The sequence below is a fragment of the Natator depressus genome, chromosome 1 (assembly GCF_965152275.1).
Source record: "Natator depressus isolate rNatDep1 chromosome 1, rNatDep2.hap1, whole genome shotgun sequence".
Taxonomy (NCBI): Eukaryota; Metazoa; Chordata; order Testudines; family Cheloniidae; genus Natator; species Natator depressus.
The window spans coordinates 60,540,976-60,568,055 of record NC_134234.1 but is presented as its reverse complement, the minus strand read 5'-3'; the positions used below and the strand labels follow the sequence as shown (position 1 = coordinate 60,568,055).

Below are 27,080 nucleotides of genomic sequence, written 5' to 3'. Positions count from 1 at the left end.
AAAGCCATGCAAGTCGGTTTTGAGGCCAAGCAGAATTTAGTTTCTTTACCACACCCAGGAATTAATTTTTCATAGGTGGGCTGTGTCTGTGTTACATAAAGGCAAAAATGCCAACACCCCTCTCTGCTTAAAAAACTGTGGAACAAAGATTTTGCCAACCATTACTCTGATCACTCTGCTTGTATGTTATATCTCCCCCACCCCACCCCCTCGGTCTTGTCCACTTAGTTTGTAAGTTCTGCAGGACAGAACCATTTCTTCTATATATTTCCATGACGTCTAGCACAATGGAGCCCCAGTCTGGCATTTTAGAGCTGATGCACAAACAAACAGATTTCAGGGCTCTGAGGGCACTATTATGAGGGTAATAAAATATACTGATTTGTTTAGACTTTTTTAGAATATGCAGTAAGGTTATATGTAATGGCTAGATAAGGAAATAGAAATAATGGGACAGTCATGTCAATACTGATAAAATAAAGAATATGGATTTCATAAAAGGATTTTAAGCATTCACAAATAGAGTTTGAGCCTTTTTCTACGATATGAATGTTCCACCATGAATGTTTCAGCCACATCAGCTGATGTGCACTGATCATATAGATATATTACCCTTTAAAGGCTCTTTGCTACATTAAGTACAGGTTCCATGTACTTACCTCAAGAACATTTAGCTGATCTAACACATTCTACATGTATAAAGGACTTTTCTATTTTTATTATACCCAGGTGTGAATTCCTAGGTCCTTACAAATGAAATCTGTATTCATATCTCTCTCTACATCCATCTACATTGCATATGGTTACGTAAAAATTTCAGAAAAGGAGACGTTCACAATCTTCAATTTTTCTATTTGCTTACGTAACAAAAGGGGAAGTTTTTAAAGGAATATCTCCTGTCAAAGTATTCTCTGTCAAGACCTTTGACTCTGATATTCACTTTCACTCTATCCAAAGGAGCTCGTATTTGTTATCCTTCCAGAAAAGGCCCCTCTTTTTAATCAGGAATTCAGGCCTCAATCTCACAACCCTTCTTCATGAGGCCAATTCTGTTGAAGTCAATGGAACTATGCATGTAAGTAAGGGCTACAGAATCAGGACTGGGTGGAGAGATTGCAGGCTGTAACTGTATTTTATAGAAGTGATTCTGTTTATCTTGTGAGCAGCTGATTATTAAAGGTGTTGAGCAGTTTCATTGTATTTACGGGAATCTTAATATTATGTCAGAGCATCCACAGCAAACGCACCTGGCTACACTTTTACAAACTGAAAGAACAGGAAGAAGAGCGTGGAGATGGAAGAGAAAAAGGAAAGGATGGAGAAAATGTAAAAAGGGAAGAACGGGCAAGAGACTGAAGTGGGGAGCGAAGAGGGAGAGAAATGAGATGGAAAAGGAGGTGAGAGGGAGGAGGAAACGATGGGGAGAATAGCGGGGAGAGAGACAGAACTGAGGGAGAAAAAAGTGCACAAGAATAGGCAAAAACTCAGAGAAAGGTGGTAGGGAGAAAACAAATGAAAAGTAGAAAGCAAACTCTGCCAAAATATAAAAAAGGGGTGGGAAATGATAGAGGGGAGAGGGATGAAGGGAGCTGGATATAAACCAGCGTGAGATGCAGCTGCAATGCTTTTCGAGGTTGAAATATAACTCCCCTGCCTCTGCTAAAAACACAGTGGAACTCCTCCCTCTCTCCCTGACTTAGGGGAGCACTGCTCCCCACTCTTCCTCAGCTGGTGTGGCAAGGGCTCCCCTTCCTGCTTCAATGTCCTTTACTCACTGACTGCCAGGATGTAGCATGACATGGGGAAGAAAAGGGGGTTCATTACAAATACTCCACAAATGGGAACCCCTTCCCATAAAGGTAGGAAACTACGTGCATGGGGACTGATCAGAGTGACTTTAAGCAGCTCCAGAGGGAGCTTCATGCATTCAGCTGGCCCGAGGCTGGAGTAGCAATGAAGATTTGCCTACCGAAAGGTCAGATATTGCTTCTTGAGGGATGTCCCTTGTCAGGTAGAAGCTATTGCTGCTTGGGAAAGAGAAAGGAGAAGGAAGAGAAACTATGTTCTCAGTATGAATGACTGGCAAAGCCCACAATTCCCCTTGGCCACACAGACATTTTGATTCAGTCAGGTGCAGTGACAGCACACTGGGATGAAAGCTTGTGTGTGTATAAGAACAAATCTATGCACATAAAGTCCCTTTTCTGAAAAGCAAAACAGATAGTATATTTTAGAAAGAGAATTGAATGCTGAATATCAAATATATCCCAGTAAGTAAATCAGTAACTCAGACCAATTTATAGCACTAAAGAAACAAGCAGCTGTCTCAGAAATGAAACCAACAAGGCCTTACCTACATTAGACCTATTTTATCAGAACCCTTGGCCACTAGTGCAGCTCCACCACTGTAGCAACAATGAGAGCACCAGAGTTAATAGTCATTAGTGGCTGCTGCTGTTTTAACCACCAGGTGACCGACCTGTTTGGAGCAGCATTAAACAACAAGGTGGTCAAAAAGCAGTCTACACTACCCCTCCCATTGTTGCTCCTGAATCAGTGGTAGCAATGGCGGGAAATTTTAAGGAAATGGGTCTAGTACAGACATCCTAAAAGTACAGCAGTATTTTTAGTCCTCTTTAAAATGCGTATTTCTCATTTTAGATGAAGCTAGTTTTGTTCACACGTCTGCTCTTTGGTTAGCCAATAGTGGAAACATTTAATAAGAAGACTGCAGAACAGCTAGCTGCAAAATGCATCACAATACATGCAGATTTCAAGCTCTAAATGCCTTTAGAAGTGCCTATACATTAAGGTTCAATGGTTTATGAATATCAATTTATCAAGTTATAAAGTTGTAAATTCTCTCTCAAAGTGCCTGAATATCAAAGAGTGAACAGTTCAATATCCCATTACACATCTGTCATGATCACTATTGGACAGGATCATCAGGTGTATGCCAAAGATAAAAGCTGTTCAGGCCCTCAATATTTCAGTAGGTTTGGTACTGATGGAAGCTGAACTTTCCATGATTTATTATGAAGACATAAACCAAGCTATGGTAAAAATTAAATTATGATTTTTTTTTGTAGGAAGCAGTTGGCAGAGGTGTATTTGTTTTATGCTTATATCTATATCTTTCTGGTTTATTAAATATATGTGGAGTCTGTTGTACATTTGACAATTTTTATCATTTCAGCTTATTTGTCTAAATTAGAAGCATGTAAGAAACCGTCAATCTCTCCAGTCAGCACCATTAAATATTTTAATGTGGGTTTGTGGTAACATAGCTCATAATTGCTCATTGCTAATATGTCAACTTCGAAGTTTTATTTAAAGCAGGTACTGTAGAAGGGTGTACTTTCATAATCTAACAGCACACCAGCAAAAAAATCAGAGTACTACTTTGGCCCTGTTTACTGTACTATATGAGCGTCACTGAATTAGGGAAGTGCAACTATCCCATTTTACAGTGAATTGAGGCAAGGACAGAGTAAGGGACTTGCCCAAGGTCTCACAGGAAATTTGTGGCAAAAGCCAGGACAGGTAATCTAAACATTGTCTAGTTCTCCTTTTACTGCCACCAGTTAAGAAACACTAAGGCCAGGTCTACATTAAAAGAAGTCAAGTCAACTCAGCTATGTCACCCGGCCATGTCACTCCACAACCCTGAGTGACGTCGTTAAATCAACTTAATCCCCAGTGTAGACAGCAGCAGATCAACGGAAGAATTCTTGGGCAGTTGGATTAGCTACGACAGGGAACCCCTCCTGTCACTGTAGAGTGTCTACGCTGAAGCACTGTGCTGCTGTACCAGTTTAAGTGTAGACATAGCTTAAATTTTCAATGCTGATTCATTTTTATGAAGGGCCAAAACGTACACCCTGGAAACTCAATTTTAAAAACACAAACAGCTCAGAATCAGTTGTTCTTCTCTACGTTACCTGTCAAGACCTGAACCTGAAGTTGGGCATTTCTTCTGCAAAAGATGTCACAAACATCTTAAGCAGTATAAAGAAATCAGGTTGTTTTGTTTTTTTTTAAAAAAGGTGTTTGTGATACATAAAACTGTCACAGGTTCTTATGCTGCTGAAGATCAACTGACTTTTTAAAAGGTAATTTGCACATTGGCTTGACAAAAATCCATTAACTTTGGAATTATATACTGAATGCCCCCAAAACCAAGGCCAAATAGGGACACTGAGCATACAGCTGATTTTAAAGGTCCCCCCCCCCTTTTATATATATTGCCATTAATATTAATATTGTTTTCTGTAATTCTGAGTAGATCACATTTAATTCTAATATAGTTAATGGACAATACTGAGCCAATTTAACATAATTCACAGCTCAGAGATTTAAAGGTAGTTTACAAGTGTGCATGCTCCCTTTCCTATCTCACCCCAAAAATCCCTTTCAGAATTATGTTCTGAATGCCCCATTCTAAGAGAAGCAATCTGTAGGTCTGTAATTTTAAAACATCCTTTGTTTTTCCTATATCCAAAGGCCACATTGCCATGTATCAGTAGCTTTAAATTCCTTCTCCTGATACATTCTGCTGATGGTCTAACATCTGCCACTGAACACCATGGATAACATATCTTGCCATTAAAGGTTTAATTTTCAGGCCCTTCAGACTGTTTACTTAGCACACTGTTGGAAAAATCTGTACAGATTTTAAATGTTTTCAAAAACAGCATTTTTTCTAAACATTTACAAAACAGTACACTGTTCTAAAAATAGCTATGTTACTGCTAGATACAGAACCCACTTTTCAGAGTGCTTTCCAGTATGAAGCCACCCGCAGAATGTATATTGTGACATTCCTCCAAAAGGAATTGGACAACCTAGACTTCACAAACCTGAAAAGTTAAAAACAAAACCACATATATTCTAGATAATAAATCTGCTGCTTGCCTCTCTTATTAAGGTTATTTGGGGCATTGAACACAGAATTCCAGGCTGTGGAGTTCTTTTAATATGCATGTGCAGAGGGGAAAAGATACAATTAAAGGGTCTGAATCTGCAAAAACGTAGGCTACGTCTACACTAGAGTTTGCAACTGCACTGATGCAGCTGCACTGCTGCAAGATCTCTCGTGTAGCTGCTCTATTCCAACAGGAGAGAGGTCTCCCATCAATGTAATTAAGCCACCCCCAACAAGCAGCGGCAGCTATGTCAGCGGGAGAAGCTCTCCCGCCAACATAGCGCCGTGCATCCTACCACTCATGCCAGCATAACTTTATGTCACTCTGGGGTGTGGGTTTTTTTCACACCCCTGAGATACGTAAGTTTTGCCAACATAAGTGGTAGTGTAGACATGGCCTTACTGGTTATATTGTTTACTAATGCATATAGTAGCACTGACGCTAATAGGGCTATTCATGATAGTAAACACTATACTGGTAGTGTCTGCAGATGAGGTCCAAGTTTTACCAAATTTTGTTTCACCTTACTAAAAAGGTAATAGGAATTCCCTGCAGCTCCTCATACAAATTCATCCCTAAAATACATTTTCTATCAATTTTAAAGGTAATCTGCAAAAGATTTTGAAAGAGTTGGGCTTGTCCCTTTTCTTAGTTTATTTTATATGAAGGCGGCCTGATAGCTTTCCCCCACCAAAAAAAAGTTTTCCCCAACTTATCTTTTAATTTAAAACCAAAGGATTTAAGACTTGTCTTTTTTAGTTTTGCTGAAGCATCTTTTGAAGGTCTCAGAACATGGACATTGTGAACTCTCACAACTTAACTGAAGGGGCAAGATATAAAGTTGCTAACAAACGTTTTGTCCAAAATGGTAATTCAACATTCTAGTTTAATAGGTGTTAAACCCCAAAGTGTTGTTAAAAAGGTATCCTCTCTCAATTGGCCTGATCTACACTTACACATGTACATGTGTAAAATATGTTGTAATTATGTTGGTTTAGGGGTGTGTGAATTTTTTGCTGACAGTTACACTGGGATAAAGGTGCCTTATGTTGGTATAGTTTATTTCAGTTCCTGAACTGGAATAAACCACACCAGTATAAGCTTTTTAATATCCGTATAACTGCATCCACACTTGGGGTTGGGGGGAGGGGAGCTACTGCCACTAACTCTACTGGTAGGTACTAAAGCCCTAAGTCTCTGGGCTCTTTGATTTGTGAAGTCATAATTCACCATTTATGTAGGTACCATAAAGTCTTCCAGGGAATACAAGACCTAAATTTCTGATGTTGGTGGGGAAAGAAACAGCCGCCGTCACTTTTCTGAGGTGGAGGTAGAGGAATTGGTAGGGAAGGGAACTTTTAGGCCATTTTTCTTTGCAGGTCACCTTTAACAGCCAATTGTGATCATATCAGCATCACCTTATGATTGAATTTATCCAGTGTATTATCCACAACTGAACTGTTTTGTCTTATTAAAGCCTGTTTGTACACTCTCCAAGCAGAGATTACATTCAATAAATATTGGTAATTAAAAAAGTATTTACCTGTGTCAGAAGTACATCACGATTGTTGAAGAACCACATTCCAAAAAGGATAAGCAGACATAGGAGGGAAGGGGAAAAAAGTAAAATTAAATTATAACTACAATATCTAAGATGCCCAACATATACAAATCTAACATTCAGTCCAATTACAAACTTAATAATACATTAATTGAAAACAGGCTGCACATTTTATATCTAGGAATAAAGAGATACAGTGACACTCATACTAATTCACAACTGCTTTTTTATGAACAAAATAAATCATGCATTTTTCACTAAATTAAATTTCAACATACATGCTCTATGATCAGCTAAGGATGACCCTCTGAGATACGCAAACACATTAGTCAGTTTAGAAAACATCTGCTGAGAATCTTATTTCAAAAAAAAAAAAAAAAAAAAAAAAAGATATGTTGACTACTAAATCACAAAGCAAATGCTCCAACAAAATCCACTCATTCCAAACTAAACCAGTGCTACATCTGGACCTGAGTACTTTATAAAAAGGTGTTCCTGGGTTTTTTTTCCACAATGAGGGCCACCCCTTAACAGAGAAAGTCTTATGAAAACTACCTCTTGCCTGTGATCAGGTAATAGCCTCGTGATACACACTGATTACATGGAAAAGTGTTTAGAAAGGAGAAAAGAACCAAACACTGCATATGATTTCTAGCCACTTGCCTTCCCTCTGTATATGATGCCCAGATATCCAGCCCTCTTGTTTTCCTGCTTCTCTGAACATTGCTGCTCTGTTCATAGCTGGCAGCACTAGTCTCACTAATACTACTATTCCCTCTACTCCTCTTATGTTGCAGTAGCCTCAAAGCAGAGACAGATAAGCTGGGTTCTCCTAGTTTCCAGCTCCTTTCAGAGTATCCTAGGCTCTTCTTCACAATAAAGAACTTGAGCACTTGTCACAGTATTTGGACACAAAGAGGAGAGCCAGCCCTATGTGGTCAACCAGGTCTTCATGCACAACCAGTGAGCGTTACAGTGGACAATATACCATACTGCTGGTTAATAGAGAATGCTGAGTTAAAAGACAAACTCAAGACATGGATACTCAAGACAAACTGATCCTTTCAATTTCAAGCATATTTCAATTTACAAAATCATCTACACAAGTTCCAGGCTCTCACACAAACCAAACTTAAAAAACCCAAAAACTAATTGACCAAACTCAAAAGTTCGAATCCCCGGCACCAACCTCCCCCCTCATTCTGCCAAAAAACAACCAAAAACCCTGAAACCTAAATCAACTTCCTATTCTTAACCCATCCACTTCCATTCAAATCAGTCCTTTGTAAAAAAAAGCCACAACAGGAATATATTGTCAAGTGGCTCTGAAACCTGTTCTAAAAGAACATGAAGTAGGGAATTTTAACTGCTCTAAGACAGAAATCAAAGACAAATTTATGTTTAAGTTTTGGAGACACATTTTACATCTGGGAGGATACTGTGGACAAAGAAAAGATGTTAAGAGGTTGAAATTTCTTCATTAAGCTTGGTAGAACATCTCAGGGTTAAGATTAACTTTTGTATGGCATGCTGAAATTCAGTTACACCTGGTCAAACATTCTCATTCAAAATGAGTGTGATAGGAAACATCTTTTCTAAAAATCAGAAAGATCAAAAAGTACAAGAGTTTTGTTGAAAAATAATGGTTTTTCAATTAAATCCTGAAAAGTGAAAAAAGTTTCAGTGAAATAAACTGTTTATTGAATTTTTTCATGGGGGGGAGTGGGAGGAGAATCATTTCCTCACCAGCGCTAATTATGGTCTTCACTGTAGTCTGCAACCTTGCACATATAGATGCAAAACAGCTATCAACATTAAGGATTGAGGAGTCAAGCCCACAAGAGTCACAACATTCCAAAAGTTAAAATCTGTCCTACAACATTAAAACTGTTTCACGTTGCACGTCCTGTATATTTGTATCCTGCATACTATACAGATTACTATAGCTTGCATTAGACAAGTAAAGCAGGAGAAGGTATATAAGTGCGCCCTGGCTCAAATCTATTTGCCTCAAAGGACTATTACAGGACTTCTATGATTGTGTAACCTTCTCATTTTCTGATTTTTTTCAGGAAAGTGTTCACAGAGAGAATTAAGGAAGAGTGTATAGGACCCCATCCATACATGCACCCTCAAAAAAAGTGGAGAAGTGTACTTTGTCATAACTCCAGTCTTCCTTTGCTCAGCATATAAATCCTTGTTCGGAGACAGAAAAAAAAAAAAAAAAAAACAGTTATATGTCCCAAGCATTTCCCAACTCATGAAAGATTTAACTCACCACTTACTGATCCTAACGTCATTTGCCAGTGTTTATTACTCATTGACTCAGCCTATAACTGGACTTTCCTTCCTGTCAAGAGACTGTACAAATGCCTTGCTATCTTCTATGTTGTCTTGGGCTCTTAATAAGGGAAGGAAGGCTTTTTGCCTAAGCTGTGTCTAGAAAGAATCCTATGTAGGCCAACTACTTCCAAATGAAGAAACCGGGATTTGGGTACACCAATAAATTAACAGTGCTTCCGGAACCTTGGGAGCAACACACAAGTCTGCTAATAAGTCAAGTGTTAGGTGAAAGGCCCTTCAAATCCACTTTTTCCACCCTGGAGGTAAACAGCTTCTTAGATTTAAGCAGGAAATCTACTGGTTCCCAGGAGTGAATACAGCATTGAGCGTTCATCATTTTAGATTCCATGCCGACAATTTCAGCTTCTAGAGACTGGATAATTTAGAGGGCCTTGCAGAGGAGACTGTGTCCAAGTTATGAAGGTACTAACTTATAAACAAACACTATTGCTAGGTGTGGGAAGCAAGACCTTCAGAGCCAAGCAGGTATGATCAAAATGGTGATATTTTCATCCTGGATTCCTCTGGTTATCCACAGTAAGTGTGGAAAAGGGAGATATTTATACTCTCTTTCTACTCCACTCATATTGCGTCTTGCCAACCATCTCCCTCTCACTTTGTTCAAAACCCTTTCCTTCCAACTATACCACCTCCTCATTCTCTACCCAGCATCTGGTCAACTTCTTTAAATGCAAAATTGATGGGATCAACCCTTTACACTATCCTCCTGTTCCTCTTTCATGATGTCAAATCAGCTAACTAATGACTAGCCTGTGTGATAAGTCCGATTGATTTTAAAAATATTTATCATGATTCAGAACCATCGCATTGCACATGCAATTTACCTTGGTAATAGAGTGAGGTTAATACTGCTCCTCATTTCCAACCCACTTGCCTCTTATAGTTACTCACATCTTATTTCAAATTAGACTAGCTTCTTTGGGGAAGGGACTGTCTTTCCATGCATTCAAACAGACTAAGAACAATGTGACCCTAATCATGATTGTGGCAGTTGGATACTACTGCAGAATAAAATAACTGTCCTCTTTTAAACCCCGTATTCTGTTCTTAAGGCTCTATCTACCTTAAAAATCTTTATTTCTGAACTTGGCCCTCATCCCATCACACCTCTTAATCTACCTTCTCTCCCTCTCTTCTTCCCTTCCCATCTCTTATCAATATCCTCTTGGGCTCCTTCCCCCTCTGTATAAGTGTGTTGCTAGCATTACTTAACACTCATCTGCTCCCCATACCATTAAAATCACCCCTTTGTTGAAGCTGGATACAAGCTAAAACAAATGGGTGGGCACAGAGACTGAAATAGCCATTCAATAAAGGGCTGCTTAGTTGAAGACAGGGTTGAAATGGAAAAGTTACATTGCTGGTTCCTGTGATGTACAAGACCCTGGCAGTCCAGAAGGTTCATCTGGCACCTTTCAGATTTTTTTAAAGGGGGAAACGTTAACAAAACTGTACGTGTTAGCCTAAGACACAGGCAATTATGAAAAAACATTTTTAGCACCAAACTTTCACGCATACTAAGTGCCCATTTAGGCAACTAGATAAATGCTCACCAGCTTCCACTGATCTCAACAGGAGTTGCAGGACCCTCAGATCTTTAGACAATTAAACAAGTGGCTAGGTTTTCAAATGGGAATGATTTTGAAAATCTGGCCCTAAAAGTCTAATTTATGTTTCACAATTTTTTTTTGACTTTTAATATTCCATTCATCTTGGGCAAACTGGTTAGCGTCTGGACAGTTTCACTTTGGTTCTCACACAATGCTGTTGTGTTCACAGAGCAGAAGGGGAATTTTTTTAAAAAGTTTTTTATTGGAATTAAAAAGGTATTCCATAAAAACTACTTTTATTCTATTTTGTGTGTTTTTAAAGCAATTAGCTAATGAGTCATACCACGTGTTTGTACCCAAAATCGCCTTCATGCACCAGTTACATTCCTCTTTTTATAATATACTTTTTATATTGTGTAGCAGTTCAGTTGCCAATAAAATATTCACATCTGTTTATAACACACAACATTCATGCATGCAAATTATCCATATGTTGAAGAACTGAACACTTTTCTAAAGATGCAAAAATGAAAAATTTTCAATTTTTATTCCTCCACTACCGCATTAACTTGACTATAACACAAGGTAAAACTGCCATTGCTATCAGGGAAGCACACACACTAACAGGGAAGGTAAAACAGCAATGCAGTATTTTAAGACCAATTACTATTAGGCTGTGTGAATACGTTTGAAAAAGCGAAGAGACTGAGGGGTAACACACATTTTAAAATGCTCCCTTAGAGGTGACTCAGAAGCTGACACACAGCTGCATGTGAGGATTATGTAACACCCAGATAATCAGCCAATCAGATTCCCAGGCAGGCTGAACACTTCTAAAGACCTACAATTCTGTTTCTAAAAATTGCTTCTTACTCTGGAATTGATTTAAGATTAAATAAAGAGGCTTCTTCTACCTCAGTGTAAATTAACTGAAGCTATGGGTCTCACTGTGTATATTTCAGTGCTCTATTGTTAATGATATCACACAGTTACCTCTGTTTGTATTATGGTGTGTCTCATTCACAGTAAATTCAGACTAGAATTACTCAGCTTTGCTTAATAGTATTATTGCCTAAAGCAGACTTGCTCACAATACGCACTGGTACGGTTAGAATCATTTACCCACTCTTCCTCAGGACAGCATATTATTTTGGAAGGTAGCTTCCATATGTTAATATTCCATTGCAACAACAATTTAGGCAACACTATATTCATCAGAAGTACAACTAACCTCTCAGGAGCAGAAACGAATGAACTGTTTAGTTCTAATATGCTCCATTACTGGTACACTGGGATCAGCCACAGAGATCCAAGCACTGATTGTCATGTGAACTGCTCCTTCCTTTCCTCTGCAGCTGACCTCTTCATTTCCCTCCCAACCCATGCAGTTCCCTCCTGTTGGAAGCCAGGGGCTTGGAAGAGTTGTTAACTGCTCATGTCTCTGAATTGCCTGGGTCAGATAGGGCCAAACTCATGGTGGCTCACTGATCTGGTACTGCTCCCCCTCCCCCTCCCCCTCCCCTGGCTGCTCCTTGTGCTCCAGAATACAAGTTTCAGGCCCTCCCCAGCTCCCTGGGGAAGTCTAACACTAACAATTATGAAGAAAATCTTCCAACTGAGCTGAAGGTAAACAGTGACATCTGCCTGAGTCCGCAGACATAGATCTTTAGTGAATGTTAAACACTCAGTCCTAGATCTGACAATTTAAATGTCACCATTAGCTATTTCACAGCTGAGCAAAGGACACAAGCAAATGGATCATCATGTTATGAAGAGCTGCACAATCTCGTGTGAGCAGTGCATCTCACCACAGTGTCACAAATGAGTGGTGCTTGGCAGAGTACCAGCATTTATCCCTTTTCCCCTACCCCCAATAGCTGATTACCATTAGTCAGGGACCAATCTGAATATATGTTTACCCTTTAATTTTAGTATGGCTAAGACATCAGTTATTCCAGTTATTCACAATAAGAAAGTTGCATTTGTAGTCTGGGTTCCAAAGCAGTTCTATGATTTTTCCTAATTAATGGACACAATCTTAGGGCCGAGATCCTGCTCCCACTAAATGCCAGTGACTTGCAGAATCAGGCCCTCAAAGAACCTCTGACATCTCATGGAAAAAGTGATATATACGCAAATTTTGCTTATTTCTCATATTCTGTGAATTTCTCTTGCCTTGCATCTTTATTACTAAGGTCATTAGCATAGAAACTGTTTCTTCAGGAATCAGTGACTACAGTTTCACCACCAGCAAGCACATGTCTCTGTCACAGCATTTGCTTGATACAGAGACCATGAGATCAAATAATCAGAAAACTGTAAAAGATAAACCAGTTGCATCTGATAAACTGGCAAGATGTTCTTTTCACACATACATCATTCATTCTCAAGGGTGGAGAAAGACAAATAAAAACAAATGTGCATCAGTTGTCTGCCAAGGCTTCTGCTTAGAGAAAACAAATACTCCAGAAGACATCAGCAACTCTTTAAGGACACACTGAAAATAAATTTGGTTTATTAGATATTTATAGATGCACAGATTCCAAGGACAGAAGAGAGACAATTGTGATTGTCAAGTCTTACCTACTGTGTAACACGGGCCATAGAACTTCCCCAAAATAATTTCTAAAGCATATCTTTTAGGAAAACATCCTATCTTAATTTAAAAATGAATCAGTGATGGAGAATTATCCAAACACTCCGGGGTAAATTGTTCCAATGGTTAATTACACTCACCGTTAAAATTTTATGCTTTATTTCCAGTCCGGAATGGTAATACTTGCTTATAAATAAGCCACAAAGATTTAGTATCCCAAACATATCAGTGCCTGCAAAGGATTCAGTAGTCAGTTATATCCATACCATAATACAATACAATCCTGCCCCCTTGTGGTGCACTGGCAAAAAGACAGTATCATTCTGTGATATCTTCCTGTCTAAATATACTTAAGAATTTCTCTTCTAAAAGCTGAATATTTAGGACCGCATTCCTCATTCATATACTGGCCATTTTATTTCCATATCCAATAGTCCAAGATGTTAATCTCCAGTATGTACAGTAGTTATAGACGCTACTGTTTAGAAAAAAAATCTTCCACTTCCAAGCTCATTTATAATTTCATCTAGTTCAGTCAACTGTCAGAAGTGCATTGTACTTAAAATCTAGTACTCCCCTCGCCTGTGAGAACCCAGACAATAATTTACATGTGTTACACTAAACCAGGGATAGGCAACCTTTGGCACGCGGCCCGCCAGGGTAAGCCCCCTAGCAGGCCGGGCTGGTTTGTTTACCTGCCGTGTCCACAGGTTAGGCCGATCACAGCTCCCACTGGCCGCGGTTCGCCACTCCAGGCCAATGGGGGCTGCGGAAAGTGGCGCGGGCTGAGGGATGTGCTGGCAGCCGCTTCCTGCAGCCCCCTTGGCCTGGAGCGGCAAACCACGGCCAGTGGGAGCTGTGATCGTCCTAACCTGTGGACACGGCAGGTAAACAAACCAGCCCGGCCTGCTAGGTGGCTTACCTTGGTGGGCTGCATGCCAAAGGTTGCAGATCCCTGCACTAAAAACTTGTTCTTGCCTTTATTGGGTTAAACACAATTGCAAACATTTCACTGGCCACTAGGTAGCACTACTTGATAAATTTAAACAGAGAAATGCCGTGGAAAACAACTGCATTACTACAATTCAGTTTAGGTTTGAGTCTTTAAAAACGTTTTTCTTAACCCTCAAAATTATCAATGCATTCTAACAATGTACACCTGGGACATCTCCCTAATCCCAAATTCACACAGTCCCCTTTGCTCCTTCAAATACTTCTCTCTTTTCCATTGTCTCTCTGCAACCACCACCTACCATCTAAATTAATTTATTCTACATTAAAAATAAAGAACCATATACAAAGTACTATCATATGCAAGCAAACAACATATAATTAAGGCAAGCTCTTCTGCTTGCCTGATATCTCTTCAGCACACTGTTGCGTTTGATTATGAACTCCTTGAAAAACGTGTTGTACCAATTCTTAGGGGCCAATTCTGCCTGACCCATATGCAGGTACACAGAAAAGGGAAGGTCACAAAATAAACCTCTTCTCCCCTTCACACGTCCCACATAAGGGCCACGCAGATTCGTGACATCATTTGGCCAGCTGCTTGCAAATACAGTTAGTAAAAAAAATACATTCTTGCTATAAAAAGTGTTGCCTGGTCCCCCTGAAACATAGCTGATGGCACTCTGGAGGAAAGACTACAACTGACTGGCCCTTTTGACATGTGTGTTATCAGCAAGGCAGTCTTGATTGTCTACAAGGCCTCCAGCATTGAACCACGCATTTCCTTCCCCTTACTCTTCCCTCACCGTATTTATTCCAAATTGCAGAGTAAACCAAACAAAAATCTCCCCAACCAAAAATTCTAAGAACAAGAGGATAAAAGTGAGTTGTACAGAGAAAGCAAGAAAGGATTGCAACAGAGCAAAGCACAAACCGTCAGCAGTCTCTCTTCAATAATCAGTTTGAGATAGGCGGTGACTCTCAGTCAGGTTGCAATAATGTTCCCATAAAACAGAGATTATCGTTGGAGAATAGTTAGCAATAGATCCCTGTGCATTTAGCTCTGAAAAAAACTGTTTTTGAGCCAGAGTCGTCTTCGTTCTCTCTCCCTCCAAATAAACAACATATGAAACCTGTGTACACACAGTGCAGATCTGATTAAATTCCGACCCTTGGGATAAGCAGAAGATGCAATTACTGCTTTACTTTCCCAAAGTCTGCTTTGAGAATCTGCTTTTGTTTTTGAATGGAGGCAGAAAGAGACAGTGATGTGTAACAAACTCAGAACACATGACTTCTTTCTGGATAGAATTAATCTCTCAAACTCATCATCAAATAAGACAGAGCATCAATTAACAAGATAAGTCAAACTAAATCAAGTTGAATAAAAAAGCAAGGTACCAAAAGGCAATTGGAGTAACTTCCTGGAATAAGTGTCAACAATCTATGAAAAAGGAACCCACATGGCAAGTTAGACAGGTGTATCTCAGCACGAAAAAAAGTTTGCATTTTCCCTTCAAAATAGCTAAATGGCAGAAGGAGCACGTATGAGGAAGTTACTCACCTTGTGCAGTAACAATGGTTCTTCGAGATGTGTGTCCCTATGGGTGCTCCACTTTAGGTGTCTGTGTGCCCCTGCACCTCTAATCGGAGATTTTTGGTAGCACTGTCCCGTTGAACCCGCACATGTGCTCTCCCTCCCTCATGGTCTGCCTCCAGGCTACTTCGCACTGCATGGGCGAACCCTCCTCACTTCCTTCTCTACCACGGAGCCCTATAGAGAACTCCGAAGTAGAGGGGAGGAGGGCGGGTTGTGGAGCACCCATAGGGACACACATCTCTAAGAACCATCGTTACTGCACAAGGTGAGTAACTTCCTCTTCTTCTTTGAGTAGTGTCCCTATGGGTGCTCCACCTTAGGTGACTCCGGAGCAGTACCCACCACTGGAGGCTGGGACTTCAGAGCGGAGTCTTTTACCACAAAGAGTACTGTGGAGTCTAAGATGGTGTCAGCGGCCAAATCTTCAGTGATCACATAATGTTCTGCGAAAGTATGGACAGAGGCCCCAGTCATTGCTTTATAGATTAGGGAGACTGAGGTACGAACTGATCTCATGGAGTGTGTAGTAGCAAGTTGTGCCCTTGCTACGTGATTAATGCAACTAGAGACCCATTTGGATAGTCTTTGAGGAGATATCACAGAGCTTTTGGATCTTTCTATAGACAAAAGGAAGAGTTTAGGGGATTTCCTGAAGTCCTTAGTCCTGTCCAAGTAGAATGCTAAAGTCCTTCTAATATCTAGCACATACACAATTGTCTCCTAGTTGTCACAATGTGGTTTTGGGAAAAAACAAGGAGATGGATCTGTTGATTCATATGGAAAGTGCACAAAAAGTAGGGAGAAACATGGGATATGGCCTTAGAGTTATTATTTATTATTATTTATTATTATTATTATTTATTAAAGACAAAGGCCGTGAATGACGGGTGTGCCATCAGGGCCGCTATTTCTCCTATGTGCCTAGCTAAGGTGATGGCAATTAGAAATGCTGTCGTCATGGTCAGGTGTAAGAGAGAACAAGTTGCCCTGGACTCAGAGGGAGGTCTAGTCCAAGTCCTGAGAACTACATTAAAGTCCCAGGCTAGAGCGGTTTGTGTCACATGGGGGAAGAGAGTCCCAATGCCCTTAAAGAGTCTACGCATTAGTGGTTGAGCAAACTCCAAGTGGGAAACCGTTTTTGCCATGAGATGTACCTTAAGGGAGCTGAGTGAGAGTTTAAAATGTAGTGCAAAATCAGAGGGAGGAAAGATGAGGTTGGGTCTGTCCATTTGGAATGGTACAAACTTGGAGTCGTTTCCATTTTGTAGATAGGTATGTGGAGTGGTCAACTTGTGGTTGTGTTGCAACATGTGTTTCAGATTGTCAGAGCATTCTGCTTCTAAGCCTTAGAAGAAAAAGATCCAAGCCTGGAGGTGGAGGCCCCATTGGTTGGGGTGAAGGGTCAGCCCACTGTTTTGAGAGAGAGGGTGAGGAATGGGCTGATGTCAGAGGAACAGGAGGGCATATTGCCATCTGCATCAGGTAAGGGAACCAGACTTGTCATAGTCAAAAGGGGCAATCACAATAACTCTTGCTTTGTTTCGTTGAATTTTCAACAGAATCTTGAATAGGGTAGAAAACTGGGAAAAGACATACAAGTGGGCCCTGTCCGCTGGGAAGATGAGGGCAACAGCCAGTGAATGTTTCCCCAAAGGGTGACTATATCTTGAAGCACCTCTGAATTCAGTATACACTCATTGTCGTGAGAAAATTCCAACAGCGACTGTTGGTTATCCTGTTCTGTATCCCTTGTAGGCAGACAGCTGAGATGAGCACATTGTGAGGGTGCATCAATTCCAAAAAGTTTGAATGCTGTCTTGCAGAGGGAGGGAGATCTAGCAGCTCCTTGGCAGTTTATACAAAACATACAGGTCATATTAAGTCCATCATAACCGTTGTGTGTTGCTGTGTAGGTGAGCTCCACAGCATATTAGGGAGACGTGTTCCAGGGTGGTAAATGTGGGAAGTGAGAGGAGCGCTCTTGCTTGTACAGCATCAGGTTGGTGCTGATAAAGTCCAGGCACTGTACCGGGGTTAGTATGCCACTACGATGAAGTGAACCTTGGAGACTACCCTGTGTGGAGCAGTCTGTACCTATAATGATCCTGCCCCAAAGGTAAGCAGTAGGAAATCTCCTGTACAATGGTTGTATTGAGATATGGAAGTAGACACCCTGTAGATTCAGGGCTACAAATCAATGTCTTTGCTCTAGAGCTGGTCCTAACTGCTGTGAAGTAAGGTAAGGTGACTTCTGAGTGGTGTGACAGGAGTACAGATGGCAGCTGATGCTGTAAGGTATCATTGTTCAGGCCCCCAACCAGCTCAAAGTGCTTATAAGAGGCAGTTTGAGAGGTCATGGACTGGGGTGCAGGCTGTTCTCACTTTTGAGCCCTGGGCCTCTCACATTGTGGCTCATAACAGCACAGAGATGGTGAGTATTGAGAAGATTGTGATCTGTGGTGCGGTTGAGAGGTATATCTTCTCTTCTGTTCCACAGCGTAGATTCCTAAGGAGCATAGTGTGGTCCGAGAATCCTTCAGGATGTGGAGAGAAAATCTGTCTTCTCCGCAAAGAGTTTGGCTCTTCAAATTGGAAGTCTGTAGCTCTTTGGGCAATCTAGACAGGTGTAGTGAACAAAACAAAAAAACCCACAACCCACCTCAGTACCACTGTCATGGCAGTTGTAACAGCTACATGCAGTGGTGTCTCTAAGACCAGTCTGGCTATTAAGTGACCTTCTCTAAGAATGGTCTGAATCTGTTCTTTTTGTGTTTCCAGTAATGTTTCAGAAACATCCTGGGTTTCCCAAGATTAACAAAATTGTTTTGGCCATGACAGTTTGGTAGTTTATTACTCTAAACAGTAATGTTCTAGATGAATACGCCATTGCGAAGCCTGATCATATGGAATTGATTTGGCATTATGTGGCTTGCTTCATGCATTAACCATATCCACTATGATGGAGTTGGGTTGCGGATGTTGAAAACAGAGTCTGCCTCTTTTAGTAGAGATGTAGGGTTGTTTTTGTTTACACTCTGTTGCTGGTTGGTGCGATGGAGGCTGGCTCTGCCAGATGATTTTGGTAGGATCTAGAATCAGCTCATTCATTGGGAGGACAGTTTAGATGAGAAGGTAGTGTGCAGAATTTCCACCAACTTGTGATGTGTACCTGCCACCTCCTGAAAGGGAATCTGCAGCTCGTCTGCCACTCTCTTGGTAAGATCCAGAAAGTTCTTAAATCTTCACTTAGTGATGAGGGGTGGGCAGCACAGTCTCATCTGGGAGAGATGAGAAGTGTGTTGAAGAGGTAGCTTCCTCTTCAGTGTTTTTTTTTTGTTTGTTTTGTTTTTTGTTGTTTTGCCTCCCCCCTCTTCTTTCTCCCCTTCACCCCTCTCTCCTGTCCTGGCTCAGGTGCTCTCCTGCCCTGGCTCAGGTGCCAGGCTGTAGCAAACCATCTGGTGGACTCCCCCTGAGAGACACCGGAGATGGTCACGCCATGCGTGTGTATATACCCAAAGATTTACAATATGGCCTTGGGAGGGAGAGGCAGGAAGGCAGGCACAGGCGGTTGGCATGATGGAACTGGGGATGACCCTTGTAGTGTGGTGGTGGGCCACCTTGAGGGGCCAGGGAAGATTCGTCAGTGGGTAAGGGTGCCACTGACTGGGGTATTGGCAGTATACAGCCCAGTGCTAAGAGCGATTCTGGGTGTTGGGATGTGCTCAATACCGGGGTCCTGGTACCAAGTAATGGGGAATGTGGTTCTTCCCCAATCATCAGGTCTCCAGGGTACCAGAGACCATGCAGGACCATGGGTTCCTTTGGTACCACAGAGGAGGGTCCGTGGTACATTGTCAGTACCAACAATTGGGCAGAGCACTCCCTAAATGAGAGTTTTGTCCAGTACAAAAAGTTTGTTGGGTGCCACTTTTTTAGAGACTGTATGGTAATTGTCTCCCCCTGGGTACTGAGGCCACAGGTCACCAGAGTATCAGAGCACCTGTGTTACCATGGGCTCATCCGGAACCCCAGAGGAGTGTCTGTAGTCTGTATCAATGGTTGGGAAGGTGCAGAACACTTCCTAGATGGGAGTTTTGTTGCATCTGGTACCAACGGATTTCTCTATGCCGCTCTTTTAGAGATGGTACGGTAACTGTCCCCTCTCCTTAGGGGACAGTACTGTTGCCTCAGAGCATGAGGGTGTCTGGGTGCCGAAGCAGAGCTGACAGCAGGGCTTCTCTGTGTCGCTCTTTTAGAGGTGGTACGGTAACTGTGCCCTCTCCATGCATTAGTTGCCCAGAATAGAACTCAGAACAGCACAGAGCTTACAGAAGCCCCTTGTGGGTGAGGAGAGCAGAGCTCAGAGCAGGGCAGAGCTCACAGCAGGAAGCCCCTTCTCAGGTTTCAGCTTCCAGAGCTTCAGTGCCAAACCAGAGCGGCAGCTGAGCTCACAGCAGGAGGTTCCTCTGCTGGTATTGTCCTACCAACATGGCCACACTGGGGAACTCCCCTCTGCTGGACCAGCTACTCAGAGATCGGTGCTGAGATGGCCGCACTGGGGAACAGCTCTCTGGCTGGACCAGCTGCTCAGAGGAGCCTTTCCAGGGGGGAGTCTGCTGGTGGCTGCTTCTCTCTCTCTCTCTCTCTCTCTCTCCCCCCTCTCCACCACCCGACCCATTTTGAATGGAAGGCTCCGGGGATGATCCGGGGTCAATACCCACCGGAGTCCCCTGCAGACTGAAGTGTTTTCTCTATACGGAGGAATCTTTACTTCAGCTCCCAGCTCCCGTGAGGCTGCAGTTTTAGGTGTGGCAGGTAAAGCACTTCTGTGAGGGTCTCCCAGGCACAGTGAGTGTCTGGCCATTACAGGAACTGACTCCTGGCAGGAGAGGCACCGCTTGGAGCAGAGAGAGCCAGGCAAGCCCCTGGGCAGGGGGTGTCAGCCTCTAGAGGGAGGAATATGCAGAAGAACATCATCTTTACTTTTTTTTTTTTAAACTGAAAAAAAATTATGAATCTACTAGATGCGGGGGGGGGGGGTGCCCCCAGACAGGGAAGGAAAGTTCAGTTCTTTTTCTCTTCTCTTTTTAATCCAAAGGAATAAAATAAAATAAAAAAAACAAAACACTAGCCTGACTACTTTTAGGGAGAACAAAGGTACACTACTTATGCTAATGACACAGATAAGGAAGGGACAACTGCTCCTTCTGTCAGAGGCCAAAGGCAGTAGAGAAGGAAGTGAAGGGGTCCCCCCCTCCGCCCCGCCCCTGCTAAACAGCCTCGAGGCAGACCGCAAGGGCAGGAGAGCACATGCGCAGGCTCAATGGGACACTGCTACCAAAAATCTCCGATTAGAGGTGCATGGGCACACAGACACCTAAAATGGAGCACCCATAGGGACACTACTCGAAGAACAACAAAATCATTTTCCTCTCCATCACAAAGCCAGTCTCACTTTTCTTATTTCCATGTACTGGAGTAGGCTCTCACATCAATTGGATTACCAGTTTCCTACCAGTACATTTGAGACAAATCATCTACAATTGCTGATTACCTTTTCCAAGATTCAATCCCCAGAAGGCCATTAGCTCATTCTAGAGCAAACATGATCATACATACCCATGATTTTGCAGTTTCCTCTACTAAGTGTTTACTGGTTGACTAGATCTTCCTATCCTTTTCTGTCAGGTCTCAAAAGGCACCACAAATCGTTTCACAAGGCACCACAAATCGTTAGTATGAACCTTTGACCTGTTAGTCTATTTAAAACAACAGGCTGTCTCTCTCACTGAATTATCCCAATGAGTAATTACAATTTATCTTTAAATAAATTATTAAGGGAGTCAAATGCTTTGGATTTGAATCCCAAACAATGGCTGCTTGCATGACTAGGAATGCTTCAATACAGAGAGAGGAAATGATTCACTGGAGAGTATGGGTACAAAACCGATTGACAGTGCAGTGTATCTGAAGAGCCATTTGTTAAATGGAAGTTTAATACATTTAGCAGTTTATAATTATAACTAACTATCTCTATATAAATCATTCACATAGTATTTAAAAAACAGTTTTCATAATTTTTATTTTGTTTTTAAAATTTCCAATATTTGTAAAGAAATTACATTAGAAGTATGAAAATATAATTGCTTTCACTAAGGTTTTAAAAAAAGTTTTCACTTTTCCTGGTGGGCAGTTTTTCTCCCTTTCTCACATGGCAAACACTGACTGTTTCCCCTGCCCCACTCAGCGGGTCCCCGTCCCCTCCACAAACCACCAGTCAACTTGGCAAAGAATTATTCCTTGCTTGCCAAAAGTATCACTAATATAAAAACAGGTTTCAGAGTAGCAGCCGTGTTAGTCTCTATTCGCAAAAAGAAAAGGAGTACTTGTGGCACCTTAGAGACTAACAAATTTATTTGAGCATAAGCTTTAGTGAGCTACAGCTCACTTCATCCCATGTGTAGCTCACGAAAGCTTATGCTCAAATAAATTTGTTAGTCTCTAAGGTGCCACAAGTACTCCTGTTCTTTTTACTGATATAAAAGTGCTGGCATACTTTTGTTAGTAAATCTGTGCTCCTTCTGAAAAGGCAGAACAAACATATTGCCAGGTCAAGCATTAATGGAAACTACTATTTTGCTCAGCCCAGCAGTATGAAAGCTTACAAGACAAGAATCAGTTGCACCACGAACAGTAAAAAGGAAGGTTACTCACCTCTAACTTAATTTCTCCAACTACATTGCCTCTGCAGACTCCATATCCTTGGGAGACCACAACTCACAAATCCCCAAGGAGTGGGGACACAGCAGAAGCAATCTCAGAAGGCGAATTAGCACTTCAGAGATGCCAGCTGAAAAAACTATTAACTTAGTCCGTGAACGTGACATCTTGATGAAAACTGATGTCATCTGTGACATTAGGGACTCAATGGGCAAGACAGTAAACTATTCTACAAATCTTATTTAATAATGGTTTAACCATCATAAAATGTAAAACTAGAGTTTGAATCTTTTGTCATTCCCATCTATAAATTTTTTTGTATTAGCGTATTTAATACAGCAAATATGCTGAGGGTTTCCTGATCTGCCTGGTTTTACAAATCAAAACAAAGCTGTATTTGATTACTTCAGCAAGTGGCCTTAACTTCCCTGGTTACTTCCATAAGAGTAGTCAAGTGCTCGTTAATTTCTAGTCATTTAGAAAATCCAAGGGAACTAGTCTGATAATGAACCTCGATTAGAGGATGTGGAATTGTAAGCACTCCTGAAGGGAAGCAATAGTAAAGCACAGATGTTTTTCTATTATTTTCAGGTCAATAGGGAAATAAAACACTTCAATCAAGGTTTAAAAGACTGCCTGACTAGATTAGAAGCCTTTGAAATAATGTACAACATGGCTACCAAGCAGTCCAGTGCACAATAATCTGCACCTCCAATGGAACGGTTGCATGGAAAGAGTAGGTAGATTAAGAGAGAATCTAATGTTCACAAAAAGCTAGATATGATAAAGAACATATGACAAATCAGCAGAAAGTCTACATGCCACAATTTTAAACCCGCTGGATTGGAGTACACAGATAAATGATGTAAGGTTTTTTGAAATCTACAGCCAGATTTATAAAGAAGGGAAAAATCTTTGTTTATTGACTCATTGCAAACTATCGAATAGGCAGCTAGCGTATCCTTATGCGTTACTATACTAATATGACTGTTTGGAATACAACCATGGTTGTTTGTTAGATCATCCTGGAATACAAAAGCATATTCATCTTCCACACATACATTATATAAATGCTTCTATCAACATCAGGCATTAGCAATTGCCTGGTACAGCCTTAAACTGCAATCTCTATGTGACCAGTTTTGAAAAGTTTGTAGAGTCCCTTTCAACTTAAATGATTCCAATAAAACAGTACTTGGATCTACTGATGGTTCATCAAAGTAAAACATACAGACATAAGTCAGAGCTATTTCATCATCAAATAGAATGTACTATAATTATCATTCAAAAGAACATAAGCTAAACTACAACTATTACTACTATAGACAGGGATATCAGTTCATGGCAGCAACATCCAAACATTGTATTCCTCCAAACAAGAACTTTTTGAATTAGTTCAAAGTTTATAAAGCTTTAAGCAAGAAGATAATCAAACAAGAAACCCAGGAAGAAAAAATATTTATTATAATTTTTCACCAATATCCTGTCTGCAGTACAAAACTGACCATATAGATGGGGCTTTGTTTCATGGTTGTCCCAGCCAGTTACAACACAGTTCCATCTTGCAGTATAAATTGAACTAAATCCCATCCCCAAATCACTCTAAAGACTGCCTTCTCCAAATGTTATTCTAGGTTGTAGCATGATTTGGGGATACAACTACAACATAATTCGATCCTATCTATATGTTTAAACAATGGTTGGGGACAACTGCATTGTCACTGAACCTGCTGTAATTGGATTTTAGAGTGTTGACAAGATATGAAAACATTTGCTCAAACTGGAAGGATCTCATCTACTTTACAGGGGAACTAAGTGATTCGGAACACTCTTTAAACATGCCTAGAACACTGCAAATACATTTTCAATATTGTTCTCCTGATCCTTGAAGAACAAACCTATTCACCTTATAAACCATTTTTCAAAAATTAATGTTCTGTACTAAGTTTGTGAAACAGATGGCTTGAGATATTAACAAGAATATTTCTCAAATTCAAATTAGGACCAAAGCGTTCCAAGCAAAAATCCGCTTGTGTTTTTTCTATAAACAGAAAAATGTATATCTGGAGGTTCTCCATCTCTGTGTTCCGACCATTTACATTTTTTATATATAGTTTAGTCTCTCAAACCCAAGACTGTTTCTTTGAAATTACTGGATGACAATATTTCATTCAAAATGCTCAGTTTATGGCTACTTAAACACAGTTAGTAACAATTAAATTATAGAGGGAAATATTTAAAGGAAAAATTAAGTTTAAAGAATGAATAAGTAAACAAATCAAACAGAAGAATTAACATATAGAAAAATATCCAGGGGGGAAAAAAGACCTGACCATCAGAGGAGGAAACCTGATAATAGAATATTACACAATGTTTAAAAGGGAATAAATTATTCAGTCTAAGATGGTCTGCAAAGCAGCAATAATGTCCTGAAATTAAAGGAAGAAAATGTTTACTGCATGTTGTTAGGAAGTATTTATAATACAAGGACCAACTGGGCAGAGAACATGAACATTAAGTTCAGCAGAGGTACCCCCACTGCTGAAATACCAGAACAAGTTACTGGGAATGATTCAGATTGGATGACCCAAATGGACTCTTCTAATCTATGATTTATGGGCCACACTAGCAGTTATTTATCATGAACCTGCTACAAAGTTTAACTGCAGTATGCAGACCAAGAGAACAGATCTTCTCCATAATCTTTCGTTAATACTGTTTTCCAGATTTTGAACAATCAGAATTTTGATTAGGTAGAGGTCACATTTGAATTCAAAGAATACCATATTTTTACAGCTCTTACTCATAGGAACTGTCATTGAGATCAGACCAAGGTCCATCTAGTCCAGCAGTACCACGTCTCTGACAGTGGCCAAAAGCAGATGTTTCAGAGGAAGATGCAAGAACCCTGCACGAGTCAGATGTGGGACAGTAGTTAGTGACTGGGTTGAGCCCTGAAGAATGAAGTTTAATATCCCTGTCAACATTTTTGTGGTCATTAACAGCAACTCTGGATATTTTTGATAGCAACCTCTTTTTGAATCTTTTAAATTCAAATTGAACTGAATTGAATCCAAATATCCAACCTCTTTTTGAATCTTAAATTCTTGGCCTCAACAACTTCCTTTGGCAACAAGTTCCATAATGTAATAATCACACACTGTGTGAAAAAATGTTTCCTCTTATCAGCTTTGAATTTGCCATTTTTCAAATTGTACTGAATAGTTCCTTGTTCTTATTCCACGAGACAGGAAGAAGAAGAGTTCCTGATTTGCCTTTTAAGTTATGGAAACAAAAAAATTTGGTATTTTCATCTTTTTCTAATGCCAAAAAATTGTACTCAACACTGAACTCTGATACCTAGGGCACAGTGCAGATATGAAGTTTGCATCCGTATCTGATCCGTGATCTGTAAACATGGTCCACTGCTATAACGTGGATATCCGCAGATTTGCAGATACCTACTGGATAGTACGATTGGGGCACATTAGAATGTTTATAATAAACAGATGCTTGCTAAAATTATGAACAACCCAAAGATAAACAGTCATCTGAAAATGGCAGCTATAACCACACACATTCTGCTCATGGTCAAACAAAATTGTTCTCAACTTTTTTGTACCTGGGCCCTAAAAGCACACACAGGAATCGCAAACAATTCTCACAATCCTGGCAGCCACAGAGTACTGGGAGATGGGGTTACAGTGAAGAACGTTGGTTGTTCGGACACAAAAGAAACCAAGTGAAAGGAGCTAGTGGGGGGGGCGGGGCACGGAGGAGGAGGGGTGGCGGAGAGGGTGTTTGGACTTGAGGCTTCTGCACCACCAACAAAAAGAATCTTGCTATTGTTAAAACTAGAAGAGAAGACTCCATCTTGGTGTGACAAAGAAGTTTCAAGTTATTCTTTTGAATCCTATGCCATTTAAGAGAAGCTTTACTTGAATCCATTCTTCTCAGGTAATAGCCATTCAGAATCAACTTCCTCCATCCCTCCCCCGCAGAAAAAACCCGATGATCTACATAAAGAGCTTTCCCATTATGTTTTCCATTTTAAGGACAAGTTTGTTTCATAATTTTAATTTCTTCCATTGTCCTTGATAGCACCTATACGTCTTTCTAAATCATTAGTTAAGCGTTATACAGCATGCAATCATCGTTAAAACCCAATCACTCATCTATCTCCTTGATTGAAATATCAGTTTCATAACTTTAGCAGCATTTCACTCTTGTATACTGTCTGTAACACGTATTAATTCTTTAACTATCTTAATCAGCTAGATATTAGAAAATATCCACCCATCAGCTTTATTAAAAATATAAATTGAAAACTTTACAGAAGATCCTAGATAAAAACTGTAACAAGCAATGCACTCACAGTTTACTGTACTAGTTTCAACAATAGAGAGGAAAATCCCTCTGGGACAAGACACTTAAGTGCACAAATTTTGGAAGAATGGGTTTAAACATTTATAATTATATCAGAATCTTAGTCTACTTTTACAAATAAGGCTTTAACTAATATTTTAGTTAGCTTTGGCTAAAACAGTTCGAAGAAGCATCGTGATTTGACCTAACCGCCATGGATGTGCTGTATGAAGTGGCAAGTCACCTCTCTGTATCTCTGTTTCCCTACCTACTCTGTGTCTGTCTTGTCTATTTAGGGTGTAAACTTCTGGACAGAGACTGACTTGATAAGTGTATGTACGGTAGCTCCCATTGGCTGGCAACAGTGAACCGCAGCCACTGGGGGCTGCAGGTGGTTGAACAAACTGTCTGGCAGCCCACCAGCAGACTACCCTGACGGTCTGCATAT

The 27,080-nt window shown here is 40.6% G+C and overlaps 1 protein-coding gene across 4 annotated transcripts in view; it reads right to left on the bottom strand.

Annotated features, from left to right (window-relative positions):
- Window positions 1–27,080, bottom strand: part of TSC22D1 (TSC22 domain family member 1) — a 133,540-nt gene that overhangs the window by 33,095 nt on the left and 73,365 nt on the right. Inside the window, exon 1 of one of the 4 annotated variants that reach the window (XM_074961185.1) lies at window positions 6,469–6,490. The exons of the other annotated variants lie outside the window; for them this stretch is intronic. The gene's annotated coding sequence lies outside the window, so the exon portion shown is untranslated. Of the gene's footprint in view, window positions 1–6,468; window positions 6,491–27,080 lie in introns of those variants that run through there. 4 annotated transcript variants of the gene reach the window in all.